The sequence below is a fragment of the Phocoena phocoena genome, chromosome 2 (assembly GCF_963924675.1).
Source record: "Phocoena phocoena chromosome 2, mPhoPho1.1, whole genome shotgun sequence".
NCBI classification, from domain to species: domain Eukaryota; kingdom Metazoa; phylum Chordata; class Mammalia; order Artiodactyla; family Phocoenidae; genus Phocoena; species Phocoena phocoena.
The window spans coordinates 136794223-136807236 of NC_089220.1; positions in this window are offsets into that span (position 1 = coordinate 136794223).

The following is a 13014-nucleotide window of genomic DNA, read 5'->3' on the forward strand; positions in this document are numbered from 1 at the left end:
GGGAGGTCCCACTTGGGGGAGGGGATATAGGTATACATTATAGCTGATTCACTTCATGGTACAGCAGAAAATAACACAACATTGTAAAGCAATTTTACTCCAATAAAAAAAAAAAAGCTCTTTATCTTTCCCCTACAACTAACTTCCCAGCTGTTTTGAGAGGGTTTGGCACCTCTTTCTGCTTTACTTTTTATAACACCTGTTACTTGGAACAGAAATAATGGCAATTAATTAATTTTGTGATGCCAGTTCTGTAAGTAATTTACGTTTGTAAATTTTATCTCTGAAACAGTTTATGGAATGTGAGGGTAGGGATACCAGCCCATACTGCTCCCATTCACCTAGTCACAGTAGCAATGCTAAGTACAGAGGAGGCATTCAATACATTTTGTGAATTAAAGTTGGATAAAACAAGATTTTACAGTTGATCCTTATTCCCAGTATGCATGGACTGTAGTTTCTAATATAAAATCATAGCAATAGAAATGTCTCACTTAAATCTCTCTCTCTCTCTTTTTTTTCTTTTACTCAGCTCATAGTATTTCCCTGGTTTCATCATATTTCCCTTCAGAGGCTATCCCTAAGATGAGGAAAAAGCAACCCCTCCTGATATATAGAATAGAAACTCTACCAGCTGCTACTGCAGACTGATTTTCAACTTCTGTGGTAAGGAAATGAGGTAATAGACAAAAATCCCTGGTAGCTCAAAAAGAATAATATTCCCAAATATCCATCCTTGCCATAAAGGCCCGTAAGGGCTGCCTGTGGGAACTAGGTGACATCCAAGACTCCTTCCAACTGAAAAAGTAAAAGAAACATGCCTCCAGATTTGCATGCTTCTCAGTAAACCAAGATTAATGCCTTGGCTCTGGGTGATTCAATAACTTTATGCCCGTAGGCAAGGCATTTAGCCAGAGTGGGTTTCTATTGCTTATTTGTGTTTTGAAGTGAAAGCTAAAATAAATAGTGCCAAGCATTGCCGGATGAGAGGTAGCTGGATCCAGAAAACTCAAAACTAGTAATCCACTGAAAGAATCTGAAATAAAAGTGAATAAGAGTTATCAATTATTGTGCTCTTGCTGTGTACCAGGCTAATACCCATATATTTCTAGTTAATTGTGGTAAATCTAGTGGGTTATTTCTAGTTACCCACAAACATCCTACAATTGATGTTGATCAGTGCCCATTTTTCTGATAAGGAAAGTAGCCACCTCTCCTATGGGGGACACCGCTATCAGATGTCAGGGTCCGGACTTAGCCCTCATCTATGCAACTTCAAAATATGCTTTGTCCAGCTTTCTGCTGCACTGCATGCTATATGAGACTTCATTCCTGAAGAAGTTCCACCCTTCAAACACAGCAATGTTCTAGCCAACAGACTGAATGGTTAAGTAAAGTGCCAAAGTTTGTGGTTCAAGGGAGCCCTGGGTGGGTCAGACCCAAAATGAGATAGTCTGCTGGTTACGATGGGCTTTTTTCAGAATGGAGAGAAATGTGAAGTCTCATCCACTTTTTAGATGGATAGCTGGGAACATAATGGTCTATTCACAAGAGCTGCAACTAATGTTAGAATAATTTTGAACATAGGTTTCAGTTTCCTAAGTGAAGAGTCGAAGAAGAATGGGGGGAGCTCATACAGAGGGTACTCAGGAGATGATGGAGGACAGAGGAGGGCCACCTCTTAGCACTTGCACAGCTGCTGTGCTTTATTAACTGTTTGTTTCTCTTTGCAAAATGGGCACGTATTTGGTATTTTAAAATACAGACTCCTTTAATCTTCAGCTGTTTCATTTCATATGCATTTTAATGGACGCGTTTAACTTGATTCCTGCCTCCTAATGTGAATTAATCCCAGAGGGCACACACTTTATTGAAAAGGAAAAATAATGAAATAAAATGACTGAGTGGAGAAGTTATGCTGTTCCTGTTTTAGACTATTTGGTAAGAACTGCTCCCCGAGAAATAACCTCTTCACCAGGCATGTCAGTACTTAAGGCCTTAGTGGGGCATCTACATCAAACAAAAATCAAAAAAAATTTTTAAAAGAGACAGAGAGAAACAAAAATGTGCATTGCGTATGTAAGTATTTCAGGTGATTTCACAAGCTTAAAAATAAATAAATACATAAATAAGACTCCTAGATGGGAAAAGCCTATACAACTTCAAATGAAGTTAAATTTTGAAGTGAACAATGTCAGAAGTTAGCTTAGATAACTGAGACTGAATATTTACTTTGGGTCTTGATATGGATCCAAGGAGCCCCAGATAATACAAACCAGTCTTTTATTTTTTAAATTTTTATTGGCGTATAGTTGATTTACAATGTTGTGCTAGTTTCAGATGTACAGCAAAGTGAATCGGTTATACACATACATATATCCACTCTTTTTTAGATTATTTTCCCATATAGGCCATCATAGAGTATTGAGTAGATTTCTCTGTGCTATACAGTAGGTCCTTATTAGTTATCTATTTTATATATAGTAGTGTGTATCCTCCTGTTGTTTTAGGCAACTGAGTCAACTGAGAGGAATAAAAGAGATTGGGGGAATAAATTTCAGGCAATAAAGAATTAAAAACAAACAAACAAACAAACAAATCCCAGGGGATCTGCCTAGAAAAGAGAGGTTGCAAGGAACCAGTGTGGTGGAAATTTAGTGCTCATCAAATATCCAACAAACCTCAAACTGTTACTCTCCATTTCAATTGGGACAATATGACTGGTTAATGGGATGAGTGAAAGTGATGCCAAGCACCTCTCAAATGACTCTGTAACTCATGCCTTTGGTCCTTACGTTGCTGCCACGATAATCTTGGAGACCACAGTTTCAAAACAGCATCACTCCAAGATGGAGGAAGGGTCACCTGAGATAGAGTAATCTTTGCTTGTGGCAAGAAATTAACTTTATCTGTATTAAGCCACTGAAATTTTGGAATTTCTCTGTGGCAACAAAGAGGATTAGTTTACCTTGGTTATTACAGAATTACTCAAGCCTTTGGATACTCTGAAGTTAGAGTGTAGGAATTAGCATAAACAGTACAGCTTCTCTGCTATCATTAAAGAAAAACAAACACAGAATAATTAAGATATTAGAAAAAACTAACTCTGATCTGAGACATGGAAATGATCAATCAATGGACAACTCTGGAGTTCTCCTTTTAAGGACAATTAGCAAAAGATCAAGGAATCTGTTATCAATAATAATATCACACTATATTGTACTGTATGTATTCAAAGCATTTTCTTCTGATAGTTTAAATGAAGTTCTGCCTGGGGCCTGAAAATGACAAGATTATATCATGAGATTTGTTTCTGTCTCATAATTCTAGAATGAAAACATGCTCCATCATTGTCCCTTCAGCATTTTACCAGCAAGAGACTTGTCTCCATCCCATCTTCTACAAAAAAGCAGCATCCACAGCTGAAACTGACCAGACATACCAAAGAATGCCTGGATAATAATGGCCTTGGTTTATCTCATAGCACTTTTGTGTTCGCCCCTCCGCAAGCAATTCATCATCACAATCTCGCCGGTGAATCACAGGGTTCACACATTGCTACAAATCCTGCCTTTCAGCATGCCCAGAATGAACCATTACACTTCAACCTAGGATGAAATAATCCCAGTGAAACCAGCTGACCTGTCGGAGGGTGCCTAGATAACACTGAAATAGACAGCACTTAATGCATTGGGGGATCTGTCAAAAACAATTCAGACTGGTGTAAAAACAAGTTGCAAGTTATTGATCTGCTATATTACAGTTGCTTTGAAAATAACTGGATTTCACTTTTGCCCTTTAATTTATCCATTTTAATCACATTCTGTCAAGACCAAGGCACACATACTATGCTTAATAAAGGACAAGAATACCCTTGTGTGCTGCTTGACCCAAAATGGAGATGTGTCCTGAGCATCAACACACATGCACAGGAACAGGCTCCTGTGAAATGGACCAACCAGAAAAATACAGCTGGATGGGACATGAATCTCTAGGCAAATTTACAGTCCAAGACATAAAATAAAAGGCATCAATAGCAATACACTCATTTTAGATAATCTCCCTTTCAGTTAAACTCTACATCCACACAGTGAGATGCTCTCTGGAATCTCCCAGGACACTTGGACCAATTTCTGGCCAGCCTTATTGGATGAGGGCGGACATTTTCACCACTCTGATCACTGGACTTTGACCTAATTATACATGTTGCTTCCATCTTTAGGGGGGTTGTTAATATTCAGGGGCTAATTCTTCTTGAGTCCTGCTGTCTTTAGGATTTATTGATCTTTATCTTTGTCCAGTGGAACATTGGGGGTTGTGACCCCTGATGCTACACTTGGGAAGGTAGGTCCTACTATCTTATATTTGCTGATTCTTAAATTCTCATTCTGGGCTCACTGTTGAAATTTCTCTTGGGAAAATTTGTAATTACCTTCTTTTCAAGGATCTAATATAAAGATTTTGACAGAACCATAAAGACTGTTAGTGTTTCTTAATGCCCTTCAGGGCCATTTTGTGAGTCTCACTCAAACACCTTCTTTTTGCCTTTCTTTTATCCTCTTGCTTTCTCTATACACACACACACACACACTGTTTATTATACAGACAGTATATTTCATAAAAATTTCCACTTTTTACTAGATTTCATAAGCTTCTCTGGGTGGTCTTCCCAACCCATGTTATTCTTGTTCCTTTATGATGTGGAAATAAACAATGACCAACCAAATGGGAAAAGCAAACACTATTTATTCTGAGCTTGCTGTAGCAAGACGGCCAGCCAACATCACTTGCCCATCTCTTGATGTTTTGGCAGAAACTCAGATGCAGGCAGAGGAGTGGAAAGCTTTATAGTGGAAAAAGAGAAGGCTTCAGATGTGCCCTGATTGGAAGAGTTGACATGGGGAAGTTTCAGGAAAGCTAACTTGAAGCAGGACATCCTATATGATTGGTTAGGGGTGTATATTTGACCTCTTCTGGTTGTTCCTAAATTGGAAATGGAAACAAAAGGTAGGGAAGCTATCAGTTCTTAATTAATCTGTGGTAATTTGGGGCTGATCACTACAGAAGTCATTGTTTAGCTTCCTGGGTTGTTACTAGAGATAGCATTCTACCTTTCTGACTTAGAGCAGGCTGGTTTCCTGGGTTATTTATTGTATATAAGGTGTTGGTTGCCCCAGGTTGTATGTCAAAGTTCTGTTTTTATATAGGGTATGGCCATTGCCTATTTGTATATTCAGTCTCTCACTAAGTACCTACTATGAGCTAAATATTGTTCTAGACACTGGTTGTACAGATGGAACCAGAACAGACAAAGGTTTTGCTCTCCTGGAGCTTATGCTTCAGTGGGAAAGACAAATAGAGAAAAATAGACCAAAAAAATGTACGTCAGGTTGTGATAAGAGCTATGAAAAACAGGGGAGGGTAAGATGATAGTGAAAGATGAGGAGGTTTTTACTTTAGAGAGACTGGCCAAGGAAGGCTTGTAAGAATTGGAAAAATATATATCAGTAATCCACTTGGCATACAATAGAGTATTTATACTCTATTTGTCTTGACATATCCCACTTGGTATATCTGATATATTGTAATCCCTTCTATGTTCCAGTAATATGGTACAAACCCTTCATAATCCAAAGAAGATATTTAGCATAGGTTGCATCTTGCACCCCTTTCATTAATTGTAATAAACAGATGACCATCTACTGTCAATCGACAGAGCACCTGAGCAGAATTATTGCCTTAAGGAAGAAAAAAATAAATAAGGTGGCAGGCCATGGCTTTATCCTTCCCAGCACTCTATATTGTCTTGGACATATTTCTTAGGTAGTCAGAGCTGCAGGATTCACTAACCCTTCCAACAAGACTGAGAACTAATCTTTACCAAGTGGGTACCTCCTTCCAATGTCCAGACTTTCACAGAAGAAGACAGTGTAGTTACAGTGGTTTATGGGGCATAAAGGCCATCACAGGACTTCAAAATACCTCTTTGCTGAAGAAGCAGGACTGTTGAGAAAGTGTAATTACCATGTCAGATGACCTCGTAAATTTTAAATTGCATTTTTGGAGTCATATAGACTCCTGGGATTCCCATGCTATCTCAAAGATTTCATTTGCACATGTCCTGTATCAAAAATCAGTAATTACGGAAACTATACCCTATAGTGCTTCTCAGTCTGTATCATGCAAAAGAATTCCCTTGAGACCATGTTAAAACACCAGTTCTAGGAGTGGGGCTGAAGAACTGGCATCTCTAACAAGCTCCCCGGTGATGCTGCTACTGGTCTGGGGACCACACTTTGAGTAGCACTGTCTTACAGACCTGTGTATAGGACACTCAAAATCCTCAAAGCCAAAAGCATGAAAAACATATTTTGTACAAAAAGAAACATGGAAGATATAGGATGTACCACTGAACATTACATTTTCAGCATATGTCATAAATTTACAGAAACATTAAGAATGTATATTTGAAATTGGCACTGTCCTAGAAAATCCAGCATGTGTGTTTCCCTGAACTACATGCCACTTTCCCAAATGGTCTAATTATTTCCACTTTCAAACAATGTTACAGAGAAAAAAGATTCTTTTTTTTTAAATTAGCCTAACCAAGTCCCAAAGAGAATGAAAAAGAATACAAAACATCAGTGTAGATCATTGCTATCAACAGATGTTAACATCTCCCCCTTTGCAAACCCTGACCCTGGCCCTGGCAATGGCTCTGCAGAAGTGTGCAGTGAGTTGAGGAAAGAGGAAACTCCAGAACTGTGATCTAAAAAAATCCCGAACAAGGTTGTGTTCCAAAAAAATCAAACAACTTGAAAGGAAGTAAGAGACTTTGTCTTTGGCTGTATATTGCCAGCTTTTTAAAAAATTAATACTTTCAAGAAAATAGAAAAATATTAACTTAAAAAAGACAACAGGGCCTCCCTGGTGGTGCAGTGGCTGACAGTCCACCTGCCGATGCAGGGGACACGGGTTCATGCCCCGGTCCAGGAAGATCCCGCGTGCCGCGGAGCGTCTGGGCCCGTGAGCCATGGCCGCTGGGCCTGTGCGTCCGGAGCCTGTGCTTCGCAACAGGAGAGGCCACGACAGCGAGAGGCCCGTGTACCACAAAAAAAAAAAAAAAAAAAAAAAAAGACAACAGGCCCAAAATGAAGTCATCTGTGCTAAGCCCAGATCACCAAACCAAGACAATACCCAAATTAATTGCAGAATCAGCTTCTTCCAGGAAAGTAAGCTTTAACCAGCCAATCTAGAATTACCTGGTCAGTCCTAGTTGGGTAATTCACTATTGTTTCCCTTAGGAGAATGACCTTTCCTGAAAGGTCTAATTTCATTGCTAATACTTTCCTTTTTCTGCCCTTCTTCTACCTTTAAAAATCTTTCCATTTCTGTAGCTCAGAGGAGCTCCTTTCTATTTGCTAAATGGGAGGCTGCCGATTCATGAATTGTTCAATAAAGCCAATTTAGTCTTTAAATCTACTCATTTGTATTTTTATTTTTGTTATTTAACAGATTTGGTGGCAGCAGTGGGAATGAAGGAGAACATTCAAAGGCTTCAGGGACAATGAGAAACACAGGCATGATATCCCACAAACCCCTGGAGTTCACTATCTTTCTCACTATTTCTGAGGGCCGTGGGTAAGTATCTCAGTTCTGAGCTCCACTTTCTTTACATTGAGTTCTCAATCTAATTGACTTTCCAGTCAAGGGCTTAGTAAGTCAGCTTGAGTTGGCAGACGGTTCTATCTGGAACCCGAGACCCTAGGCCTTGGTTTCCTCTGCAATTCCCCAGTTGTTTGGAATCCCTTGCCTCATTTCCAGCCTACAGTTCCCATTTACTGGAGTTTGCTGGTTCAGTTGCTGCTGGAAATTGCTGATGGTGTGCATGGTCTTCTCTTGGTCCGTCTGCAGTAATATCTCTTGGTCACTGCTGGTGTGTTAAGGTGCCCATGTCCATTTGTCATGTTTTGTGTAGATAAAGGCTATTGCTAATGGAGATCTTAGAAGCAGAAAGAAAAGCCATAAAAAGTAGTGAGCATGGATCAGGCATTTAAGAGTTAGAATTCTTACCACCTAAGTCAAAGACTCCTGTGTTAGGATAAATTGGTCATAGAATGGGATAGATTGACACCAGATCACCCATCAACATCAAGAAAATTTCCATGCAAAAAGGCACACGTTTGTGTAATGTAAACACCACATAATTCCCAACCCCACATCACATCCCCTTTAGGTATTAGTTTGGCTCTAAAAGACCCAAGGGCTCAGCAAAAAACAAACAAACAAATATATAAAATGTGATCCTCAAAACCCAAAGAGTTTCACATGCCACCTTCTGGCACACCTGCTGATTTTATGTCAGAGAACTGTGGTCCCAGAAGCTGTAAATATCTGCACAAACAGCAACATCTTACTAAAGACAAATTAGGATTACAATGGCCATTATGGGTAATGATCCAATTAGACAAGACTGTTTGCTTAAGAAGTGCCCTTGAAAGTAAGGGTTCCCATATCAAACAGACAGAATGCAATGCCTATTTTCATTGGTATGTAGATGCTTCCCCAAAGCTCCAAGATTCTAAAATAGCTTCCTTAAAAAATGTGTTGCAAAACGATAGTGAAAATTTAATGACACAAGACTGTAAACAGCAGTCTGCCAATCCATTAACTTTACAGCTGCAACAGTTCCAAGTTCAGGCACCTAAAATAACACCTGGACCCCTCACATTGCACTTTCCTAGGGTTCATCAATAAAATGCTGGCTCAGGAAACAATGTCTCAGTTGTAATCATCTGGAACACTGGAAAAGAGATAGGACCTCAAAGGGCCTATGCAAAATTTTTAACATCAACTCCAATGCCCTCTTATCTAACCCCTCAAATGGGCCCCTCCTAGATTTCAGAAGACTTTGGGAGATTTTCTGGTAAATTCGTACATTATTCCCTTAAACACCTAAGGAAAATTAAAATTATTTTTAAGAATGCCAAATTTAGGATACCAAAGCTATACCCTCTACTTTAAACCCCCTTGCAGCCTGTAGAGGGGATCCTGGAAAAACTGGCAGAAGCTGGCTAAGGGTAAAAATGCTCACCAGAATCAGCCCTCCTGGATCTCTGTCTATAATACCCAGTAGACAGAGGAATATAAAATATATTTTGCACCCTCTTTGGGGACTGCTCTTACGTTCAAGGAAGGGTTATTTAATGCTGCCAGAAATGTTACTGTTTGTCTCTGTTGAAAACTGACAAGATATTTAAAAGAATTTTTAAGTAGCTCTGTGATCAGAGATTGGCCAGATAGGAAGCTGATATTCAGAGCCCAATAGGAATCTTTTTTAGGTCTCCTCCCTTAAGCTAAAAATAAAATGATGTACCCAGAGGGAAAGAAAAACCTTCTGAAGCCTTTGTGAAAGGATTTACTAAAAAACATTCCAAAGGTAAACAGCTCTAAATCTAGAACATAGAAATCTTTTGATTTCCATCTTAGTTAGAAATCTTCTCCTTAACATATGCATAATAAAAAAGCAAATTAAGGGTAATGTCATTGGGTGGGTGGATCACCCTATGATGTCATTTAGGCTGCAACCCAGTCCTTTGGGGAATAGAGAGCAACTGTCCTTATCTTACAAATCTCTACAAAACCAGAAATGCAGCTCTAGAGGCAATTCAAAGTTCAGCTATTTTTTATTTATTTATTTTCTTTTGCAGTACGCGGCCCTCTCACTGTTGTGGCCTCTCCCGTTGATGAGCACAGGCTCCGGATGCTCAGGCTCAGCGGCCATGGCCCACGGGCCCAGCCGCTCCGTGGCATGTGGGATCTTCCCGGACCGGGGCACGATCCCGTGTCCCCTGCATCGGCAGGCGGACTCTCAAACACTGTGCCACCAGGAAAGCCCAAAGTTCAGCTACTTTTTTAAAATCAATCCCAAAACTTCTCATATTTATCTTAAAATGGCTTATAACTGCATTTCCTCCCTGTGCTTCTGAGGTGTAAATGTGAAAGTACAAACATCAGGGAGGTAATTTTTATCAAAAACAAAATAAAGCAAAACAAATCAAACTTGGAAAAGTCTTTTGAAAATTTTAAAAAACACTGAGATACAAATTCCTTTACAACTAGTGAGTTTTGTGTACCTGATTCAGGGCCGTAATTTTAGAAACAGAAGCTATAAGTTCTCTTTGTGCATCTGTCTATATGCTTATATATATGCATATATATATATATGTATATATGTTGTAGATGTATGGTACATGTCTACATCTGGATGGTATTGCCAAAATTAATTTGTAAAAAAATAACATAACAAAAAAAAACTAAACCTCTAACTGGCTTACAAATAAGTGCTTATAAATTATTTCTAAATCTCAGAAATATAACAGAAATTAACCCAAATGCCTTCAAGGTTCATGTGATCTGGGAAAATATTCAGTACTAAAGCTACTTTAAGTTTGTTTGGTTTAATTAAAACAGGCATGTCTTTAGAGTTATCAACATTAAATGAAATACCTTTATTCTACCTAGGCTTACTCAAAGTCACATAAATTCATGTTATCTCTTACAAAATCTGTCAGCAAGAAAAGCAGTTTGTGATTATGGCGGACTTTGTCTAATGTCTCATGAAGTTTTTGTGGCTAATATAAACGTAATTCTTAAGAACAAGTAAATTAAATAAATGTAAGTAGGATAAAAAGATTTTAGGTAAACTTTTAATATAGTTTCCCAAATATTTCTGGTAACCTGATAGCTTAAGTTTTGCTAAGTTAACTTCAATGGTGAGTTAAGTTAAATTCATTGAACATCCAGATCATTTCCAAATATGATAAAATAATGAAACATTAATTACTAAACAGATTTATCTACTTTTGTCTTCTTATAACGAAGGAACCAGAGATGTTTGTTCCCGTTAGTAAACAAGCTGTGTGCCACGTTAAAAGACTGTAGTATGGGGCTTCCCTGGTGGCGCAGTGGTTGGGAGTCCGCCTGCCAATGCAGGGGACACGGGTTCATGCCCCGGTCCGGGAAGATCCCACATGCCGCAGAGCGGCTGGGCCCGTGAGCCATGGCCGCTGAGCCTGTGCGTCCAGAGCCTGTGCTCCGCGACAGGAGAGGCCACAACAGTGAGAGGCCCGCGTACTGCAAAAAAAAAAAAAAAAAAAAAAAAAAGACTGTAGTATGAGAAAGCTTATGCTTCTAGAGATCATGAAATGTATTCATTAATTTGTCAATGTAAAGAATACTGTTGTAACAGATAGATTACAATTGCTTACTTCTTATTTTTCACTAGAAATTAACATTTCTAGGGGTTAAAATTTGAATTAATATATGCGATTAAAGCTATTAAAAATAATAGGAGAGGGCTTCCCTGGTGGCGCAGTGGTTGAGAGTCAGCCTGCTGATGCAGGGGACACGGGTTCGTGCCCCGGTCTGGGAGGATCCCGCATGCCGCGGAGCGGCTGGGCCCGTGAGCCATGACCGCTAAGCCTGAGCATCCGGAGCCTGTGCTCCGCAATGGGAGAGGCCACAACAGTGTGAGGCCCGCGTACCGCAAAAAAAAAAAAAAAAAAAAAGTTAAAAATAAGAGAAACAACTCTTTACACAAAGCAAGTAGAATGTCTTTTGGGTTAAGAAAAGGTATGAGGTATGAAGATGTATTTTTGTTAAGGGAAAAGAAAGTAATTTTTGTCCTAAAGTGAAACTGGTTATTTCAGTATAAAAGAGGAAAAACATAACACAAAATCTTAATGCAAAAAAGAAAGTTGTGGAAGATTTGTGGAAAAAAAAAAAAACCCTTGGGAAAGTAATTTTATGTGTAGTCAAGCTGGCTAAGATTGAAATAAATTTATTTAATGTTTTAATATCGAAAGTACATTGGTACAAAATGAAAATTAGTTTTTTCTCTCTGCTAAAATGATAAAGTTTAGAAAGTTAAATCTCTATTAAAAGAGCTAAGGTTTTCGGTTTCTTCGTTTGTGTTTTACAACTATTTAACTTTCTGTTTTGCCTGCGAAGTGTTTAGTTGTCAGTATGGTTAAATGAATAGCTAAGTATTGTTTCACAGTGACCCATGATCTTATTTGACCAAGTGTTTTAAAACCTTTGGATACTTTTGACAAACTTCCCAAAAGTAAAATTCTTGATGAAGTCTTTTTGACGTAGAAATAAACTTAGGATTTTCTAGGGGGCTCCTGGAACATCTCAGAAGATTTATTCCATCTCTCTTAAAGAAAAAGAGATGTTAAACTAATTAGACTTATTTAATATATTAAATTACATGCAAACCATTGTCAAATAAGTAATACTAAGCATTCTTTGTTATATTTGTATAGGTATATGTTATGTGTTCTAGAAATTCTGTGTAATTCCTGGAAATCCCGTATGTCTTGTACATGTTATTAGTCATAATTCTAGTTATTATCTTAAAATGTTGCATGTTACAGAAATGACCAAAATTCCTCATCAATTCCATTATAATGAACTCTGATAGGCTCTTTAATAATAAGCATCGCCTGGTGCCCGAGGAGAGGGGAGTAAGAGCGCTGCTTAAAGGAGCTCCAGAGACGGGCGTGAGCTGCGGCTAAAAGCGCAGACCCCAGAGACGGGCATGAGACTCTAAGGCTGCTGCTGCCGCCACCAAGAAGCCTGTGTGCGAGCGCAAGTCACTATCCACACCTCCCTTCCGGGGAGCCTGTGCAGCCCGCCACTGCCAGGGTCCCAGGATCCAGGGACAACTCCCCCGGGAGAACACACGGCACGCCTCAAGCTGGTGCAATGTCAGGACGGCCTATGACGCCGCAGGCTCGCCCCGCACTCCGTGCCCCTCCCTCCCCCTAGCCTGAGTGAGCCAGAGCCCCCGCATCAGCGGCTCCTTTAACCCCATCCTGTCTGAGCGAAGAACAGACGCCCTCCGGCGACCTACACGCAGAGGCGGGGCCAAATCCAAAGCTGAGCCCCGGGGAGCTGTGAGAACAAAGAAGAGAAAGGGATATCTCTCCCAGCAGCCTCAGAAGCAGC